Source organism: Podarcis liolepis (assembly GCF_965112155.1).
Source record: "Podarcis liolepis genome assembly, contig: HAP1_SCAFFOLD_36, whole genome shotgun sequence".
In the NCBI taxonomy this organism is placed as follows: Eukaryota; Metazoa; Chordata; class Lepidosauria; order Squamata; family Lacertidae; genus Podarcis; species Podarcis liolepis.
This window is the reverse complement of record NW_028148820.1, coordinates 924,054-946,313: the sequence shown is the minus strand read 5'-3', so window position 1 is coordinate 946,313 and position 22,260 is coordinate 924,054.

Sequence of the window (22,260 nt, the reverse complement as noted above, 5' to 3'; positions counted from 1 at the left end):
TTTGGCACTCGAAACAGAAGGCTTTTTATCACAGGAAAATAAATCAGCCCTCAAAAACCTAAGAGGCAGAAAATATTTTTTTGAAAAAATCCCTAAGCCCCGGGGTCACAATTTCAGCAAAAATCTGACTTTTGGCAATTCACTCAAAAATGGTGCCAAAAGCCTGAAAATGCTCTCCTGAAAGGTTTGGCACTCGAAACAGAAGGCTTTTTATCACAGGACAAGAAATCAGCCCTCAAAAACCTAACCGGCAGAAAATATTTTTTTGAAAAAATCCCTAAGCCCCGGGGTCACTATTTCAGCAAAAATCTGACTTTTGGCAATTCACTCAAAAATGGTGCCAAAAGCTTGAAAATGCTCTTCTGAAAGGTTTGGCACTTGAAACAGAAGGTTTTTATCACAGGACAAGAAATCAGCCCTCAAAAACTTAACTGGCAGAAAATATATTTTTGAAAAAATCCCTAAGCCCCGGGGTCACAATTTCAGCAAAAATCTGACTTTTGGCTATTCACTCAAAAGTGGTGCCAAAAGCTTGAAAATGCTCCCCTGAAAGCTTTGGCGATGGAAACAGAAGTCTTTTTATCACAGGAAAATAAATCAGCCCTCAAAAACCTAAGAGGCAGAAAATATTTTTTTGAAAAAATCCCTAAGCCCCGGGGTCACAATTTCAGCAAAAATCTGACTTTTGGCAATTCACTCAAAAATGGTGCCAAAAGCCTGAAAATGCTCTCCTGAAAGGTTTGGCACTCGAAACAGAAGGCTTTTTATCACAGGACAAGAAATCAGCCCTCAAAAACCTAACCGGCAGAAAATATTTTTTTGAAAAAATCCCTAAGCCCCGGGGTCACTATTTCAGCAAAAATCTGACTTTTGGCAATTCACTCAAAAATGGTGCCAAAAGCTTGAAAATGCTCTTCTGAAAGGTTTGGCACTTGAAACAGAAGGTTTTTATCACAGGACAAGAAATCAGCCCTCAAAAACTTAACTGGCAGAAAATATATTTTTGAAAAAATCCCTAAGCCCCGGGGTCACAATTTCAGCAAAAATCTGACTTTTGGCTATTCACTCAAAAGTGGTGCCAAAAGCTTGAAAATGCTCCCCTGAAAGCTTTGGCGATGGAAACAGAAGTCTTTTTATCACAGGACAAGAAATCAGCCCTCAAAAACTTAACCGGCAGAAAATATTTTTTTGACCAATTTCAGCAAAAATCTGACTTTTGGCAATTCATTCAACAATGGTGCCAAAAGCCTGAAAATGCTCTCCTGAAAGGTTTGGCACTCGAAACAGAAGGCTTTTTATCACAGGACAAGAAATCAGCCCTCAAAAACTTAACCGGCAGAAAATATTTTTTTGAAAAAATCCCTAAGCCCCGGGGTCACAATTTCAGCAAAAATCTGACTTTTGGCTATTCACTCAAAAGTGGTGCCAAAAGCTTGAAAATGCTCCCCTGAAAGCTTTGGCGATGGAAACAGAAGTCTTTTTATCAAAGGAAAATAAATCAGCCCTCAAAAACCTAAGCGGCAGAAAATATTTTTTTGAAAAAATCCCTAAGCCCCGGGGTCACAATTTCAGCAAAAATCTGACTTTTGGCAATTCACTCAAAAATGGTGCCAAAAGCTTGAAAATGCTCCCCTGAAAGCTTTGGCGATGGAAACAAAAGTCTTTTTATCACAGCACAAGAAATCAGCCCTCAAAAACCTAAGCGGCAGAAAATATTTTTTTGAAAAAATCCCTAAGCCCCGGGGTCACAATTTCAGCAAAAATCTGACTTTTGGCTATTCACTCAAAAATGGTGCCAAAAGCCTGAAAATGCTCTCCTGAAAGGTTTGGCACTCGAAACAGAAGGCTTTTTATCACAGGACAAGAAATCAGCCCTCAAAAACCTAACCGGCAGAAAATATTTTTTTGAAAAAATCCCTAAGCCCCGGGGTCACAATTTCAGCAAAAATCTGACTTTTGGCAATTAACTCAAAAATGGTGCCAAAAGCTTGAAAATGCTCCCCTGAAAGTTTGGCACTTGAAACAGAAGGCTTTTATCACAGGACAAGAAATCAGCCCTCAAAAACTTAACCGGCAGAAAATATTTTTTTGAACAATTTCAGCAAAAATCTGACTTTTGGCAATTCACTCAAAAATGGTGCCAAAGGCCTGAAAATGCTCTCCTGAAAGGTTTGGCACTCGAAACAGAAGTCTTTTTATCAAATGAAAATAAATCAGCCCTCAAAAACCTAAGCGGCAGAAAATATTTTTTTGAAAAAATCCCTAAGCCCCGGGGTCACAATTCCAGCAAAAATCTGACTTTTGGCAATTCACTCAAAAATGGTGCCAAAAGCCTGAAAATGCTCTCCTGAAAGGTTTGGCACTCGAAACAGAAGGCTTTTTATCACAGGACAAGAAATCAGCCCTCAAAAACTTAACCGGCAGAAAATATTTTTTTGAAAAAATCCCTAAGCCCCGGGGTCACAATTTCAGCAAAAATCTGACTTTTGGCAATTCACTCAAAAATGGTGCCAAAAGCTTGAAAATGCTCCCCTGAAAGGTTTGGCACTCGAAACAGAAGTCTTTTTATCACAGGACAAGAAATCAGCCCTCAAAAACTTAACCGGCAGAAAATATTTTTTTGAACAATTTCAGCAAAAATCTGACTTTTGGCAATTCACTCAAAAATGGTGCCAAAGGCCTGAAAATGCTCTCCTGAAAGGTTTGGCACTCGAAACAGAAGTCTTTTTATCAAATGAAAATAAATCAGCCCTCAAAAACCTAAGCGGCAGAAAATATTTTTTTGAAAAAATCCCTAAGCCCCGGGGTCACAATTCCAGCAAAAATCTGACTTTTGGCAATTCACTCAAAAATGGTGCCAAAAGCCTGAAAATGCTCTCCTGAAAGGTTTGGCACTCGAAACAGAAGGCTTTTTATCACAGGACAAGAAATCAGCCCTCAAAAACTTAACCGGCAGAAAATATTTTTTTGAAAAAATCCCTAAGCCCCGGGGTCACAATTTCAGCAAAAATCTGACTTTTGGCAATTCACTCAAAAATGGTGCCAAAAGCTTGAAAATGCTCCCCTGAAAGGTTTGGCACTCGAAACAGAAGTCTTTTTATCACAGGACAAGAAATCAGCACTCAAAAACTTAACCGGCAGAAAATATTTTTTTGAAAAAATCCCTAAGCCCCGGGGTCACAATTTCAGCAAAAATCTGACTTCTGCCAATTCACTCAAAAATGGTGCCAAAAGCCTGAAAATGCTCTCCTGAAAGGTTTGGCACTCGAAACAGAAGGCTTTTTATCACAGGACAAGAAATCAGTCCTCAAAAACTTAACCGGCAGAAAATATTTTTTTGAAAAAATCCCTAAGCCCCGGGGTCACAATTTCAGCAAAAATCTGACTTTTGGCTATTCACTCAAAAGTGGTGCCTAAAGCTTGAAAATGCTCCCCTGAAAGCTTTGGCGATGGAAACAGAAGTCTTTTTATCAAAGGAAATAAATCAGCCCTCAAAAACCTAAGCGGCAGAAAATATTTTTTTGAAAAAATCCCTAAGCCCCGGGGTCACAATTTCAGCAAAAATCTGACTTTTGGCAATTCACTCAAAAATGGTGCCAAAAGCCTGAAAATGCTCTCCTGAAAGGTTTGGCACTCGAAACAGAAGGCTTTTTATCACAGGACAAGAAATCAGCCCTCAAAAACTTAACCGGTAGAAAATATATTTTTGAAAAAATCCCTAAGCCCCGGGGTCACAATTTCAGCAAAAATCTGACTTTTGGCAATTCACTCAAAAATGGAGCCAAAAGCTTGAAAATGCTCCCCTGAAAGCTTTGGCGATGGAAACAGAAGTGTTTTTATCACAGCACAAGAAATCAGCCCTCAAAAACTTAACCGGCAGAAAATATTTTTTTGAAAAAATCCCTAAGCCCCGGGGTCACAATTTCAGCAAAAATCTGACTTTTGGCAATTCACTCAAAAATGGTGCCAAAAGCTTGAAAATGCTCCCCTGAAAGCTTTGGCGATGGAAACAGAAGTCTTTTTATCACAGGACAAGAAATCAGCCCTCAAAAACTTAACCGGCAGAAAATATTTTTTTGAACAATTTCAGCAAAAATCTGACTTTTGGCAATTCATTCAAAAATGGTGCCAAAAGCCTGAAAATGCTCTCCTGAAAGGTTTGGCACTCGAAACAGAAGGCTTTTTATCACAGGACAAGAAATCAGCCCTCAAAAACTTAACCGGCAGAAAATATTTTTTTGAAAAAATCCCTAAGCCCCGGGGTCACAATTTCAGCAAAAATCTGACTTTTGGCTATTCACTCAAAAGTGGTGCCAAAAGCTTGAAAATGCTCCCCTGAAAGCTTTGGCGATGGAAACAGAGGTCTTTTTATCACAGGACAAGAAATCAGCCCTCAAAAACTTAACCGGCAGAAAATATTTTTTTGAAAAAATCCCTAAGCCCCGGGGTCACAATTTCAGCAAAAATCTGACTTTTGGCAATTCACTCAAAAATGGTGCCAAAAGCCTGAAAATGCTCTCCTGAAAGGTTTGGCACTCGAAACAGAAGGCTTTTTATCACAGGACAAGAAATCAGCCCTCAAAAACCTAACCGGCAGAAAATATTTTTTTGAAAAAATCCCTAAGCCCCGGGGTCACAATTTCAGCAAAAATCTGACTTTTGGCAATTCACTCAAAAATGGTGCCAAAAGCTTGAAAATGCTCCCCTGAAAGCTTTGGCGATGGAAACAGAAGTCTTTTTATCACAGGACAAGAAATCAGCCCTCAAAAACTTAACCGGCAGAAAATATATTTTTGAACAATTTCAGCAAAAATCTGACTTTTGGCAATTCATTCAAAAATGGTGCCAAAAGCCTGAAAATGCTCTCCTGAAAGGTTTGGCACTCGAAACAGAAGGCTTTTTATCACAGGACAAGAAATCAGCCCTCAAAAACTTAACCGGCAGAAAATATTTTTTTGAAAAAATCCCTAAGCCCCGGGGTCACAATTTCAGCAAAAATCTGACTTTTGGCTATTCACTCAAAAGTGGTGCCAAAAGCTTGAAAATGCTCCCCTGAAAGCTTTGGCGATGGAAACAGAAGTCTTTTTATCACAGGACAAGAAATCAGCCCTCAAAAACTTAACCGGCAGAAAATATTTTTTTGAAAAAATCCCTAAGCCCCGGGGTCACAATTTCCGCAAAAATCTGACTTTTGGCAATTCACTCAAAAATGGTGCCAAAAGCCTGAAAATGCGCTCCTGAAAGGTTTGGCACTCGAAACAGAAGTCTTTTTATCACAGGACAAGAAATCAGCCCTCAAAAACTTAACCGGCAGAAAATATTTTTTTGAAAAAATCCCTAAGCCCCGGGGTCACAATTTCAGCAAAAATCTGACTTTTGGCTATTCACTCAAAAGTGGTGCCAAAAGCTTGAAAATGCTCCCCTGAAAGCTTTGGCGATGGAAACAGAGGTCTTTTTATCACAGGACAAGAAATCAGCCCTCAAAAACTTAACCGGCAGAAAATATTTTTTTGAAAAAATCCCTAAGCCCCGGGGTCACAATTTCAGCAAAAATCTGACTTTTGGCAATTCACTCAAAAATGGTGCCAAAAGCCTGAAAATGCTCTCCTGAAAGGTTTGGCACTCGAAACAGAAGGCTTTTTATCACAGGACAAGAAATCAGCCCTCAAAAACCTAACCGGCAGAAAATATTTTTTTGAAAAAATCCCTAAGCCCCGGGGTCACAATTTCAGCAAAAATCTGACTTTTGGCAATTCACTCAAAAATGGTGCCAAAAGCTCGAAAATGCTCCCCTGAAAGCTTTGGCGATGGAAACAGAAGTCTTTTTATCACAGGACAAGAAATCAGCCCTCAAAAACTTAACCGGCAGAAAATATTTTTTTGAAAAAATCCCTAAGCCCCGGGGTCACAATTTCAGCAAAAATCTGACTTTTGGCAATTCACTCAAAAATGGTGCCAAAAGCCTGAAAATGCTCTCCTGAAAGGTTTGGCACTCGAAACAGAAGTCTTTTTATCACAGGACAAGAAATCAGCCCTCAAAAACTTAACCGGCAGAAAATATTTTTTTGAAAAAATCCCTAAGCCCCGGGGTCACAATTTCAGCAAAAATCTGACTTTTGCCAATTCACTCAAAAATGGTGCCAAAAGCCTGAAAATGCTCTCCTGAAAGGTTTGGCACTCGAAACAGAAGGCTTTTTATCACAGGACAAGAAATCAGCCCTCAAAAACTTAACCGGCAGAAAATATTTTTTCGAAAAAATCCCTAAGCCCCGGGGTCACAATTTCAGCAAAAATCTGACTTTTGGCAATTCACTCAAAAATGGTGCCAAAAGCTTGAAAATGCTCTCCTGAAAGGTTTGGCACTCGAAACAGAAGGCTTTTTATCACAGGACAAGAAATCAGCCCTCAAAAACTAAACCGGCAGAAAATATTTTTTCGAAAAAATCCCTAAGCCCCGGGGTCACAATTTCAGCAAAAATCTGAGTTTTGGCAATTCACTCAAAAATGTTGCCAAAAGCTTGAAAATGCTCTCCTGAAAGGTTTGGCACTCGAAACAGAAGGCTTTTTATCACAGGACAAGAAATCAGCCCTCAAAAACTAAACCGGCAGAAAATATTTTTTTGAAAAAAATCCCTAAGCCCCGGGGTCACAATTTCAGCAAAAATGTGACTTTTGGCAATTCACCAAAATATTTTTTTGGCAATTCACTCAAAAATGGTGCCAAAAGCCTGAAAATGCTCTCCTGAAAGGTTTGGCACTCGAAACAGAAGGCTTTTTATCACAGGACAAGAAATCAGCCCTCAAAAACTTAACCGGCAGAAAATATTTTTTTGAAAAAATCCCTAAGCCCCTGGGTCACAATTTCAGCAAAAATCTGACTTCTGGCAATTCACTCAAAAATGGTGCCAAAAGCTTGAAAATGCTCCCCTGAAAGCTTTGGCGATGGAAACAGAAGTCTTTTTATCACAGGACAAGAAATCAGCCCTCAAAAACTTAACCGGCAGAAAATATTTTTTTGAACAATTTCAGCAAAAATCTGACTTTTGGCAATTCACTCAAAAATGGTGCCAAAAGCCTGAAAATGCTCTCCTGAAAGGTTTGGCACTCGAAACAGAAGTCTTTTTATCAAAGGAAAATAAATCAGCCCTCAAAAACCTAAGCGGCAGAAAATATTTTTTTGAACAATTTCAGCAAAAATCTGACTTTTGGCAATTCATTCAACAATAGTGCCAAAAGCCTGAAAATGCTCTCCTGAAAGGTTTGGCACTCGAAACAGAAGGCTTTTTATCACAGGACAAGAAATCAGCCCTCAAAAACTTAACCGGCAGAAAATATTTTTTTGAAAAAATCCCTAAGCCCCGGGGTCACAATTTCAGCAAAAATCTGACTTTTGGCAATTCACTCAAAAATGGTGCCAAAAGCTTGAAAATGCTCCCCTGAAAGGTTTGGCACTCGAAACAGAAGTCTTTTTATCAAAGGAAAATAAATCAGCCCTCAAAAACCTAAGCTGCAGAAAATATTTTTTTGAACAATTTCAGCAAAAATCTGACTTTTGGCAATTCATTCAACAATGGTGCCAAAAGCCTGAAAATTCTCTCCTGAAAGGTTTGGCACTCGAAACAGAAGGCTTTTTATCACAGGACAAGAAATCAGCCCTCAAAAACTTAACCGGCAGAAAATATTTTTTTGAAAAAATCCCTAAGCCCCGGGGTCACAATTTCAGCAAAAATCTGACTTTTGGCAATTCACTCAAAAATGGTGCCAAAAGCCTGAAAATGCTCTCCTGAAAGGTTTGGCACTCGAAACAGAAGTCTTTTTATCACAGGACAAGAAATCAGCCCTCAAAAACTTAACCGGCAGAAAATATTTTTTTGAAAAAATCCCTAAGCCCCGGGGTCACAATTTCAGCAAAAATCTGACTTTTGGCAATTCACTCAAAAATGGTGCCAAAAGCTTGAAAATGCTCCCCTGAAAGGTTTGGCACTCGAAACAGAAGTCTTTTTATCACAGGACAAGAAATCAGCCCTCAAAAACTTAACCGGCAGAAAATATTTTTTTGAAAAAATCCCTAAGCCCCGGGGTCACAATTTCAGCAAAAATCTGACTTCTGCCAATTCACTCAAAAATGGTGCCAAAAGCCTGAAAATGCTCTCCTGAAAGGTTTGGCACTCGAAACAGAAGGCTTTTTATCACAGGACAAGAAATCAGCCCTCAAAAACTTAACCGGCAGAAAATATTTTTTTGAAAAAAATCCCTAAGCCCCGGGGTCACAATTTCAGCAAAAATGTGACTTTTGGCAATTCACTCAAAAATGGTGCCAATAGCTTGAAAATGCTCCCCTGAAAGCTTTGGCGATGGAAACAGAAGTCTTTTTATCACAGGACAAGAAATCAGCCCTCAAAAACTTAACCGGCAGAAAATATTTTTTTGAACAATTTCAGCAAAAATCTGACTTTTGGCAATTCATTCAAAAAGGTGCCAAAAGCCTGAAAATGCTCTCCTGAAATGTTTGGCACTCGAAACAGAAGGCTTTTTATCACAGGACAAGAAATCAGCCCTCAAAAACTTAACCGGCAGAAAATATTTTTTTGAAAAAATCCCTAAGCCCCGGGGTCACAATTTCAGCAAAAATCTGACTTTTGGCTATTCACTCAAAAGTGGTGCCAAAAGCTTGAAAATGCTCCCCTGAAAGCTTTGGCGATGGAAACAGAAGTCTTTTTATCACAGGACAAGAAATCAGCCCTCAAAAACTTAACCGGCAGAAAATATTTTTTTGAAAAAATCCCTAAGCCCCGGGGTCACAATTTCAGCAAAAATCTGACTTTTGGCAATTCACTCAAAAATGGTGCCAAAAGCCTGAAAATGCTCTCCTGAAAGGTTTGGCACTCGAAACAGAAGTCTTTTTATCACAGGACAAGAAATCAGCCCTCAAAAACTTAACCGGCAGAAAATATTTTTTTGAAAAAATCCCTAAGCCCCGGGGTCACAATTTCAGCAAAAATCTGACTTTTGCCAATTCACTCAAAAATGGTGCCAAAAGCCTGAAAATGCTCTCCTGAAAGGTTTGGCACTCGAAACAGAAGGCTTTTTATCACAGGACAAGAAATCAGCCCTCAAAAACTTAACCGGCAGAAAATATTTTTTCGAAAAAATCCCTAAGCCCCGGGGTTACAATTTCAGCAAAAATCTGAGTTTTGGCAATTCACTCAAAAATGGTGCCAAAAGCTTGAAAATGCTCTCCTGAAAGGTTTGGCACTCGAAACAGAAGGCTTTTTATCACAGGACAAGAAATCAGCCCTCAAAAACTAAACCGGCAGAAAATATTTTTTTGAAAAAAATCCCTAAGCCCCGGGGTCACAATTTCAGCAAAAATGTGACTTTTGGCAATTCACCAAAATATTTTTTTGGCAATTCACTCAAAAATGGTGCTAAAAGCCTGAAAATGCTCTCCTGAAAGGTTTGGCACTCGAAACAGAAGTCTTTTTATCACAGGACAAGAAATCAGCCCTCAAAAACTTAACCGGCAGAAAATATTTTTTTGAAAAAATCCCTAAGCCCCGGGGTCACAATTTCAGCAAAAATCTGACTTTTGGCAATTCACTCAAAAATGGTGCCAAAAGCTTGAAAATGCTCCCCTAAAAGGTTTGGCACTCGAAACAGAAGTCTTTTTATCACAGGACAAGAAATCAGCCCTCAAAAACTTAACCGGCAGAAAATATTTTTTTGAAAAAATCCCTAAGCCCCGGGGTCACAATTTCAGCAAAAATCTGACTTCTGCCAATTCACTCAAAAATGGTGCCAAAAGCCTGAAAATGCTCTCCTGAAAGGTTTGGCACTCGAAACAGAAGGCTTTTTATCACAGGACAAGAAATCAGCCCTCAAAAACTTAACCGGCAGAAAATATTTTTTTGAAAAAAATCCCTAAGCCCCGGGGTCACAATTTCAGCAAAAATGTGACTTTTGGCAATTCACTCAAAAATGGTGCCAAAAGCTTGAAAATGCTCCCCTGAAAGCTTTGGCGATGGAAACAGAAGTCTTTTTATCACAGGACAAGAAATCAGCCCTCAAAAACTTAACCGGCAGAAAATATTTTTTTGAACAATTTCAGCAAAAATCTGACTTTTGGCAATTCATTCAAAAAGGTGCCAAAAGCCTGAAAATGCTCTCCTGAAATGTTTGGCACTCGAAACAGAAGGCTTTTTATCACAGGACAAGAAATCAGCCCTCAAAAACTTAACCGGCAGAAAATATTTTTTTGAAAAAATCCCTAAGCCCCGGGGTCACAATTTCAGCAAAAATCTGACTTTTGGCTATTCACTCATAAGTGGTGCCAAAAGCTTGAAAATGCTCCCCTGAAAGCTTTGGCGATGGAAACAGAAGTCTTTTTATCACAGGACAAGAAATCAGCCCTCAAAAACTTAACCGGCAGAAAATATTTTTTTGAAAAAATCCCTAAGCCCCGGGGTCACAATTTCAGCAAAAATCTGACTTTTGCCAATTCACTCAAAAATGGTGCCAAAAGCCTGAAAATGCTCTCCTGAAAGGTTTGGCACTCGAAACAGAAGGCTTTTTATCACAGGACAAGAAATCAGCCCTCAAAAACTTAACCGGCAGAAAATATTTTTTCGAAAAAATCCCTAAGCCCCGGGGTCACAATTTCAGCAAAAATCTGAGTTTTGGCAATTCACTCAAAAATGGTGCCAAAAGCTTGAAAATGCTCTCCTGAAAGGTTTGGCACTCGAAACAGAAGGCTTTTTATCACAGGACAAGAAATCAGCCCTCAAAAACTAAACCGGCAGAAAATATTTTTTTGAAAAAAATCCCTAAGCCCCGGGGTCACAATTTCAGCAAAAATGTGACTTTTGGCAATTCACCAAAATATTTTTTTGGCAATTCACTCAAAAATGGTGCTAAAAGCCTGAAAATGCTCTCCTGAAAGGTTTGGCAGTCGAAACAGAAGGCTTTTTATCACAGGACAAGAAATCAGCCCTCAAAAACTTAACCGGCAGAAAATATTTTTTTGAAAAAATCCCTAAGCCCCTGGGTCACAATTTCAGCAAAAATCTGACTTCTGGCAATTCACTCAAAAATGGTGCCAAAAGCTTGAAAATGCTCCCCTGAAAGCTTTGGCGATGGAAACAGAAGTCTTTTTATCACAGGACAAGAAATCAGCCCTCAAAAACTTAACCGGCAGAAAATATTTTTTTGAACAATTTCAGCAAAAATCTGACTTTTGGCAATTCACTCAAAAATGGTGCCAAAAGCCTCAAAATGCTCTCCTGAAATGTTTGGCACTCGAAACAGAAGTCTTTTTATCAAAGGAAAATAAATCAGCCCTCAAAAACCTAAGCGGCAGAAAATATTTTTTTGAAAAAATCCCTAAGCCCCGGGGTCACAATTTCAGCAAAAATCTGACTTTTGGCAATTCACTCAAAAATGGTGCCAAAAGCCTGAAAATGCTCTCCTGAAAGGTTTGGCACTCGAAACAGAAGGCTTTTTATCACAGGACAAGAAATCAGCCCTCAAAAACCTAACCGGCAGAAAATATTTTTTTGAAAAAATCCCTAAGCCCCGGGGTCACAATTTCAGCAAAAATCTGACTTTTGGCAATTCACTCAAAAATGGTGCCAAAAGCTTGAAATTCTCTTCTGAAAGGTTTGGCACTTGAAACAGAAGGTTTTTATCACAGGACAAGAAATCAGCCCTCAAAAACTTAACCGGCAGAAAATATATTTTTGAAAAAATCCCTAAGCCCCGGGGTCACAATTTCAGCAAAAATCTGACTTTTGGCAATTCACTCAAAAATGGTGCCAAAAGCCTGAAAATGCTCTCCTGAAAGGTTTGGCACTCGAAACAGAAGTCTTTTTATCAAAGGAAAATAAATCAGCCCTCAAAAACCTAAGCGGCAGAAAATATTTTTTTGAAAAAATCCCTAAGCCCCGGGGTCACAATTTCAGCAAAAATCTGACTTTTGGCAATTCACTCAAACATGGTGCCAAAAGCCTGAAAATGCTCTCCTGAAAGGTTTGGCACTCGAAACAGAAGGCTTTTTATCACAGGACAAGAAATCAGCCCTCAAAAACCTAACCGGCAGAAAATATTTTTTTGAAAAAATCCCTAAGCCCCGGGGTCACAATTCCAGCAAAAATCTGACTTTTGGCAATTCACTCAAAAATGGTGCCAAAAGCTTGAAAATGCTCTTCTGAAAGGTTTGGCACTTGAAACAGAAGGTTTTTATCACAGGACAAGAAATCAGCCCTCAAAAACTTAACCGGCAGAAAATATATTTTTGAAAAAATCCCTAAGCCCCGGGGTCACAATTTCAGCAAAAATCTGACTTTTGGCAATTCACTCAAAAATGGTGCCAAAAGCTTGAAAATGCTCCCCTGAAAGCTTTGGTGATGGAAACAGAAGTCTTTTTATCACAGCACAAGAAATCAGCCCTCAAAAACTTAACCGGCAGAAAATATTTTTTTGAAAAAATCCCTAAGCCCCGGGGTCACAATTTCAGCAAAAATCTGACTTTTGGCAATTCACTCAAAAATGGTGCCAAAAGCTTGAAAATGCTCCCCTGAAAGCTTTGGCGATGGAAACAGAAGTCTTTTTATCACAGGACAAGAAATCAGCCCTCAAAAACTTAACCGGCAGAAAATATTTTTTTGAACAATTTCAGCAAAAATCTGACTTTTGGCAATTCACTCAAAAATGGTGCCAAAAGCCTGAAAATGCTCTCCTGAAAGGTTTGGCACTCGAAACAGAAGTCTTTTTATCAAAGGAAAATAAATCAGCCCTCAAAAACCTAAGCGGCAGAAAATATTTTTTTGAACAATTTCAGCAAAAATCTGACTTTTGGCAATTCATTCAACAATGGTGCCAAAAGCCTGAAAATGCTCTCCTGAAAGGTTTGGCACTCGAAACAGAAGGCTTTTTATCACAGGACAAGAAATCAGCCCTCAAAAACTTAACCGGCAGAAAATATTTTTTTGAAAAAATCCCTAAGCCCCGGGGTCACAATTTCAGCAAAAATCTGACTTTTGGCAATTCACTCAAAAATGGTGCCAAAAGCCTGAAAATGCTCTCCTGAAAGGTTTGGCACTCGAAACAGAAGTCTTTTTATCACAGGACAAGAAATCAGCCCTCAAAAACTAAACCGGCAGAAAATATTTTTTTGAAAAAAATCCCTAAGCCCCGGGGTCACAATTTCAGCAAAAATGTGACTTTTGGCAATTCACCAAAATATTTTTTTGGCAATTCACTCAAAAATGGTGCCAAAAGCCTGAAAATGCTCTCCTGCAAGGTTTGGCACTCGAAACAGAAGGCTTTTTATCACAGGACAAGAAATCAGCCCTCAAAAACTTAACCGGCAGAAAATATTTTTTTGAAAAAATCCCTAAGCCCCTGGGTCACAATCTCAGCAAAAATCTGACTTCTGGCAATTCACTCAAAAATGGTGCCAAAAGCTTGAAAATGCTCCCCTGAAAGCTTTGGCGATGGAAACAGAAGTCTTTTTATCACAGGACAAGAAATCAGCCCTCAAAAACTTAACCGGCAGAAAATATTTTTTTGAACAATTTCAGCAAAAATCTGACCTTTGGCAATTCACTCAAAAATGGTGCCAAAAGCCTGAAAATGCTCTCCTGAAAGGTTTGGCACTCGAAACAGAAGTCTTTTTATCAAAGGAAAATAAATCAGCCCTCAAAAACCTAAGCGGCAGAAAATATTTTTTTGAACAATTTCAGCAAAAATCTGACTTTTGGCAATTCATTCAACAATGGTGCCAAAAGCCTGAAAATGCTCTCCTGAAAGGTTTGGCACTCGAAACAGAAGGCTTTTTATCACAGGACAAGAAATCAGCCCTCAAAAACTTAACCGGCAGAAAATATTTTTTTGAAAAAATCCCTAAGCCCCGGGGTCACAATTTCAGCAAAAATCTGACTTTTGGCAATTCACTCAAAAATGGTGCCAAAAGCCTGAAAATGCTCTCCTGAAAGGTTTGGCACTCGAAACAGAAGTCTTTTTATCACAGGACAAGAAATCAGCCCTCAAAAACTTAACCGGCAGAAAATATTTTTTTGAAAAAATCCCTAAGCCCCGGGGTCACAATTTCAGCAAAAATCTGACTTTTGGCAATTCACTCAAAAATGGTGCCAAAAGCTTGAAAATGCTCCCCTGAAAGGTTTGGCACTCGAAACAGAAGTCTTTTTATCAAAGGAAAATAAATCAGCCCTCAAAAACCTAAGCTGCAGAAAATATTTTTTTGAACAATTTCAGCAAAAATCTGACTTTTGGCAATTCATTCAACAATGGTGCCAAAAGCCTGAAAATGCTCTCCTGAAAGGTTTGGCACTCGAAACAGAAGGCTTTTTATCACAGGACAAGAAATCAGCCCTCAAAAACTTAACCGGCAGAAAATATTTTTTTGAAAAAATCCCTAAGCCCCGGGGTCACAATTTCAGCAAAAATCTGACTTTTGGCAATTCACTCAAAAATGGTGCCAAAAGCCTGAAAATGCTCTCCTGAAAGGTTTGGCACTCGAAACAGAAGTCTTTTTATCACAGGACAAGAAATCAGCCCTCAAAAACTTAACCGGCAGAAAATATTTTTTTGAAAAAATCCCTAAGCCCCGGGGTCACAATTTCAGCAAAAATCTGACTTTTGGCAATTCACTCAAAAATGGTGCCAAAAGCTTGAAAATGCTCCCCTGAAAGGTTTGGCACTCGAAACAGAAGTCTTTTTATCACAGGACAAGAAATCAGCCCTCAAAAACTTAAACGGCAGAAAATATTTTTTTGAAAAAATCCCTAAGCCCCGGGGTCACAATTTCAGCAAAAATCTGACTTCTGCCAATTCACTCAAAAATGGTGCCAAAAGCCTGAAAATGCTCTCCTGAAAGGTTTGGCACTCGAAACAGAAGGCTTTTTATCACAGGACAAGAAATCAGCCCTCAAAAACTTAACCGGCAGAAAATATTTTTTTGAACAATTTCAGCAAAAATCTGACTTTTGGCAATTCATTCAAAAAGGTGCCAAAAGCCTGAAAATGCTCTCCTGAAATGTTTGGCACTCGAAACAGAAGGCTTTTTATCACAGGACAAGAAATCAGCCCTCAAAAACTTAACCGGCAGAAAATATTTTTTTGAAAAAATCCCTAAGCCCCGGGGTCACAATTTCAGCAAAAATCTGACTTTTGGCTATTCACTCAAAAGTGGTGCCAAAAGCTTGAAAATGCTCCCCTGAAAGCTTTGGCGATGGAAACAGAAGTCTTTTTATCACAGGACAAGAAATCAGCCCTCAAAAACTTAACCGGCAGAAAATATTTTTTTGAAAAAATCCCTAAGCCCCGGGGTCACAATTTCAGCAAAAATCTGACTTTTGGCAATTCACTCAAAAATGGTGCCAAAAGCCTGAAAATGCTCTCCTGAAAGGTTTGGCACTCGAAACAGAAGTCTTTTTATCACAGGACAAGAAATCAGCCCTCAAAAACTTAACCGGCAGAAAATATTTTTTTGAAAAAATCCCTAAGCCCCGGGGTCACAATTTCAGCAAAAATCTGACTTTTGCCAATTCACTCAAAAATGGTGCCAAAAGCCTGAAAATGCTCTCCTGAAAGGTTTGGCACTCGAAACAGAAGGCTTTTTATCACAGGACAAGAAATCAGCCCTCAAAAACTTAACCGGCAGAAAATATTTTTTCGAAAAAATCCCTAAGCCCCGGGGTTACAATTTCAGCAAAAATCTGAGTTTTGGCAATTCACTCAAAAATGGTGCCAAAAGCTTGAAAATGCTCTCCTGAAAGGTTTGGCACTCGAAACAGAAGGCTTTTTATCACAGGACAAGAAATCAGCCCTCAAAAACTAAACCGGCAGAAAATATTTTTTTGAAAAAAATCCCTAAGCCCCGGGGTCACAATTTCAGCAAAAATGTGACTTTTGGCAATTCACCAAAATATTTTTTTGGCAATTCACTCAAAAATGGTGCTAAAAGCCTGAAAATGCTCTCCTGAAAGGTTTGGCACTCGAAACAGAAGTCTTTTTATCACAGGACAAGAAATCAGCCCTCAAAAACTTAACCGGCAGAAAATATTTTTTTGAAAAAATCCCTAAGCCCCGGGGTCACAATTTCAGCAAAAATCTGACTTTTGGCAATTCACTCAAAAATGGTGCCAAAAGCTTGAAAATGCTCCCCTGAAAGGTTTGGCACTCGAAACAGAAGTCTTTTTATCACAGGACAAGAAATCAGCCCTCAAAAACTTAACCGGCAGAAAATATTTTTTTGAAAAAATCCCTAAGCCCCGGGGTCACAATTTCAGCAAAAATCTGACTTCTGCCAATTCACTCAAAAATGGTGCCAAAAGCCTGAAAATGCTCTCCTGAAACGTTTGGCACTCGAAACAGAAGGCTTTTTATCACAGGACAAGAAATCAGCCCTCAAAAACTTAACCGGCAGAAAATATTTTTTTGAAAAAAATCCCTAAGCCCCGGGGTCACAATTTCAGCAAAAATGTGACTTTTGGCAATTCACTCAAAAATGGTGCCAAAAGCTTGAAAATGCTCCCCTGAAAGCTTTGGCGATGGAAACAGAAGTCTTTTTATCACAGGACAAGAAATCAGCCCTCAAAAACTTAACCGGCAGAAAATATTTTTTTGAACAATTTCAGCAAAAATCTGACTTTTGGCAATTCATTCAAAAAGGTGCCAAAAGCCTGAAAATGCTCTCCTGAAATGTTTGGCACTCGAAACAGAAGGCTTTTTATCACAGGACAAGAAATCAGCCCTCAAAAACTTAACCGGCAGAAAATAGTTTTTTGAAAAAATCCCTAAGCCCCGGGGTCACAATTTCAGCAAAAATCTGACTTTTGGCTATTCACTCAAAAGTGGTGCCAAAAGCTTGAAAATGCTCCCCTGAAAGCTTTGGCGATGGAAACAGAAGTCTTTTTATCACAGGACAAGAAATCAGCCCTCAAAAACTTAACCGGCAGAAAATATTTTTTTGAAAAAATCCCTAAGCCCCGGGGTCACAATTTCAGCAAAAATCTGACTTTTGGCAATTCACTCAAAAATGGTGCCAAAAGCCTGAAAATGCTCTCCTGAAAGGTTTGGCACTCGAAACAGAAGTCTTTTTATCACAGGACAAGAAATCAGCCCTCAAAAACTTAACCGGCAGAAAATATTTTTTTGAAAAAATCCCTAAGCCCCGGGGTCACAATTTCAGCAAAAATCTGACTTTTGGCAATTCACTCAAAAATGGTGCCAAAAGCCTGAAAATGCTCTCCTGAAAGGTTTGGCACTCGAAACAGAAGGCTTTTTATCACAGGACAAGAAATCAGCCCTCAAAAACTTAACCGGCAGAAAATATTTTTTTGAAAAAATCCCTAAGCCCCGGGGTCACAATTTCAGCAAAAATCTGAGTTTTGGCAATTCACTCAAAAATGGTGCCAAAAGCTTGAAAATGCTCTCCTGAAAGGTTTGGCACTCGAAACAGAAGGCTTTTTATCACAGGACAAGAAATCAGCCCTCAAAAACTTAACCGGCAGAAAATATTTTTTTGAAAAAAATCCCTAAGCCCCGGGGTCACAATTTCAGCAAAAATGTGACTTTTGGCAATTCACCAAAATATTTTTTTGGCAATTCACTCAAAAATGGTGCTAAAAGCCTGAAAATGCTCTCCTGAAAGGTTTGGCAGTCGAAACAGAAGGCTTTTTATCACAGGACAAGAAATCAGCCCTCAAAAACTTAACCGGCAGAAAATATTTTTTTGAAAAAATCCCTAAGCCCCTGGGTCACAATTTCAGCAAAAATCTGACTTCTGGCAATTCACTCAAAAATGGTGCCAAAAGCCTGAAAATGCTCTCCTGAAAGGTTTGGCACTCGAAACAGAAGGCTTTTTATCACAGGACAAGAAATCAGTCCTCAAAAACTTAACCGGCAGAAAATATTTTTTTGAAAAAATCCCTAAGCCCCGGGGTCACAATTTCAGCAAAAATCTGACTTTTGGCTATTCACTCAAAAGTGGTGCCAAAAGCTTGAAAATGCTCCCCTGAAAGCTTTGGCGATGGAAACAGAAGTCTTTTTATCAAAGGAAAATAAATCAGCCCTCAAAAACCTAAGCGGCAGAAAATATTTTTTTGAAAAAATCCCTAAGCCCCGGGGTCACAATTTCAGCAAAAATCTGACTTTTGGCAATTCACTCAAAAATGGTGCCAAAAGCTTGAAAATGCTCCCCTGAAAGCTTTGGCGATGGAAACAGAAGTCTTTTTATCACAGCACAAGAAATCAGCCCTCAAAAACTTAACCGGCAGAAAATATTTTTTTGAACAATTTCAGCAAAAATCTGACTTTTGGCAATTCATTCAAAAAGGTGCCAAAAGCCTGAAAATGTTCTCCTGAAATGTTTGGCACTCGAAACAGAAGGCTTTTTATCACAGGACAAGAAATCAGCCCTCAAAAACTTAACCGGCAGAAAATATTTTTTTGAAAAAATCCCTAAGCCCCGGGGTCACAATTTCAGCAAAAATCTGACTTTTGGCTATTCACTCAAAAGTGGTGCCAAAAGCTTGAAAATGCTCCCCTGAAAGCTTTGGCGATGGAAACAGAAGTCTTTTTATCACAGGACAAGAAATCAGCCCTCAAAAACTTAACCGGCAGAAAATATTTTTTTGAAAAAATCCCTAAGCCCCGGGGTCACAATTTCAGCAAAAATCTGACTTTTGGCAATTCACTCAAAAATGGTGCCAAAAGCCTGAAAATGCTCTCCTGAAAGGTTTGGCAGTCGAAACAGAAGTCTTTTTATCACAGGACAAGAAATCAGCCCTCAAAAACTTAACCGGCAGAAAATATTTTTTTGAAAAAATCCCTAAGCCCCGGGGTCACAATTTCAGCAAAAATCTGACTTTTGCCAATTCACTCAAAAATGGTGCCAAAAGCCTGAAAATGCTCTCCTGAAAGGTTTGGCACTCGAAACAGAAGGCTTTTTATCACAGGACAAGAAATCAGCCCTCAAAAACTTAACCGGCAGAAAATATTTTTTCGAAAAAATCCCTAAGCCCCGGGGTCACAATTTCAGCAAAAATCTGAGTTTTGGCAATTCACTCAAAAATGGTGCCAAAAGCTTGAAAATGCTCTCCTGAAAGGTTTGGCACTCGAAACAGAAGGCTTTTTATCACAGGACAAGAAATCAGCCCTCAAAAACTAAACCGGCAGAAAATATTTTTTTGAAAAAAATCCCTAAGCCCCGGGGTCACAATTTCAGCAAAAATGTGACTTTTGGCAATTCACCAAAATATTTTTTTGGCAATTCACTCAAAAATGGTGCTAAAAGCCTGAAAATGCTCTCCTGAAAGGTTTGGCAGTCGAAACAGAAGGCTTTTTATCACAGGACAAGAAATCAGCCCTCAAAAACTTAACCGGCAGAAAATATTTTTTTGAAAAAATCCCTAAGCCCCTGGGTCACAATTTCAGCAAAAATCTGACTTCTGGCAATTCACTCAAAAATGGTGCCAAAAGCTTGAAAATGCTCCCCTGAAAGCTTTGGCGATGGAAACAGAAGTCTTTTTATCACAGGACAAGAAATCAGCCCTCAAAAACTTAACCGGCAGAAAATATTTTTTTGAACAATTTCAGCAAAAATCTGACTTTTGGCAATTCACTCAAAAATGGTGCCAAAAGCCTGAAAATGCTCTCCTGAAAGGTTTGGCACTCGAAACAGAAGTCTTTTTATCAAAGGAAAATAAATCAGCCCTCAAAAACCTAAGCGGCAGAAAATATTTTTTTGAAAAAATCCCTAAGCCCCGGGGTCACAATTTCAGCAAAAATTTGACTTTTGGCAATTCACTCAAAAATGGTGCCAAAAGCCTGAAAATGCTCTCCTGAAAGGTTTGACACTCGAAACAGAAGGCTTTTTATCACAGGACAAGAAATCAGCCCTCAAAAACCTAACCGGAAGAAAATATTTTTTTGAAAAAATCCCTAAGCCCCGGGGTCACAATTTCAGCAAACATCTGACTTTTGGCAATTCACTCAAAAATGGTGCCAAAAGCTTGAAAATGCTCTTCTGAAAGGTTTGGCACTTGAAACAGAAGGTTTTTATCACAGGACAAGAAATCAGCCCTCAAAAACTTAACCGGCAGAAAATATATTTTTGAAAAAATCCCTAAGCCCCGGGGTCACAATTTCAGCAAAAATCTGACTTCTGCCAATTCACTCAAAAATGGTGCCAAAAGCCTGAAAATGCTCTCCTGAAAGGTTTGGCACTCGAAACAGAAGGCTTTTTATCACAGGACAAGAAATCAGCCCTCAAAAACTTAACCGGCAGAAAATATTTTTTTGAAAAAATCCCTAAGCCCCGGGGTCACAATTTCAGCAAAAATCTGACTTTTGGCAATTCACTCAAAAATGGTGCCAAAAGCCTGAAAATGCTCTCCTGAAAGGTTTGGCACTTGAAACAGAAGTCTTTTTATCACAGGACAAGAAATCAGCCCTCAAAAACTTAACCGGCAGAAAATATTTTTTTGAAAAAATCCCTAAGCCCCGAGGTCACAATTTCAGCAAAAATCTGACTTTTGGCAATTCACTCAAAAATGGTGCCAAAAGCCTGAAAATGCTCTCCTGAAAGGTTTGGCACTCGAAACAGAAGTCTTTTTATCACAGGACAAGAAATCAGCCCTCAAAAACTTAACCGGCAGAAAATATTTTTTTGAAAAAATCCCTAAGCCCCGGGGTCACAATTTCAGCAAAAATCTGACTTTTGCCAATTCACTCAAAAATGGTGCCAAAAGCCTGAAAATGCTCTCCTGAAAGGTTTGGCACTCGAAACAGAAGGCTTTTTATCACAGGACAAGAAATCAGCCCTCAAAAACTTAACCGGCAGAAAATATTTTTTCGAAAAAATCCCTAAGCCCCGGGGTCACAATTTCAGCAAAAATCTGACTTTTGGCAATTCACTCAAAAATGGTGCCAAAAGCTTGAAAATGCTCTCCTGAAAGGTTTGGCACTCGAAACAGAAGGCTTTTTATCACAGGACAAGAAATCAGCCCTCAAAAACTAAACCGGCAGAAAATATTTTTTTGAAAACAATCCCTAAGCCCCGGGGTCACAATTTCAGCAAAAATGTGACTTTTGGCAATTCACCAAAATATTTTTTTGGCAATTCACTCAAAAATGGTGCTTAAAGCCTGAAAATGCTCTCCTGAAAGGTTTGGCACTCGAAACAGAAGGCTTTTTATCACAGGACAAGAAATCAGCCCTCAAAAACTTAACCGGCAGAAAATATTTTTTTGAAAAAATCCCTAAGCCCCTGGGTCACAATTTCAGCAAAAATCTGACTTCTGGCAATTCACTCAAAAATGGTGCCAAAAGCTTGAAAATGCTCCCCTGAAAGCTTTGGCGATGGAAACAGAAGTCTTTTTATCACAGGACAAGAAATCAGCCCTCAAAAACTTAACCGGCAGAAAATATTTTTTTGAACAATTTCAGCAAAAATCTGACTTTTGGCAATTCATTCAACAATGGTGCCAAAAGCCTGAAAATGCTCTCCTGAAAGGTTTGGCACTCGAAACAGAAGGCTTTTTATCACAGGACAAGAAATCAGCCCTCAAAAACTTAACCGGCAGAAAATATTTTTTTGAAAAAATCCCTAAGCCCCGGGGTCACAATTTCAGCAAAAATCTGACTTTTGGCTATTCACTCAAAAGTGGTGCCAAAAGCTTGAAAATGCTCCCCTGAAAGCTTTGGCGATGGAAACAGAAGTCTTTTTATCAAAGGAAAATAAATCAGCCCTCAAAAACCTAAGCGGAAAAAAATATTTTTTTGAAAAAATCCCTAAGCCCCGGGGTCACAATTTCAGCAAAAATCTGACTTTTGGCAATTCACTCAAAAATGGTGCCAAAAGCTTGAAAATGCTCCCCTGAAAGCTTTGGCGATGGAAACAGAAGTCTTTTTATCACAGCACAAGAAATCAGCCCTCAAAAACTTAACCGGCAGAAAATATTTTTTTGAAAAAATCCCTAAGCCCCGGGGTCACAATTTCAGCAAAAATCTGACTTTTGGCAATTCACTCAAAAATGGTGCCAAAAGCTTGAAAATGCTCCCCTGAAAGCTTTGGCGATGGAAACAGAAGTCTTTTTATCACAGGACAAGAAATCAGCCCTCAAAAACTTAACCGGCAGAAAATATTTTTTTGAACAATTTCAGCAAAAATCTGACTTTTGGCAATTCACTCAAAAATGGTGCCAAAAGCCTGAAAATGCTCTCCTGAAAGGTTTGGCA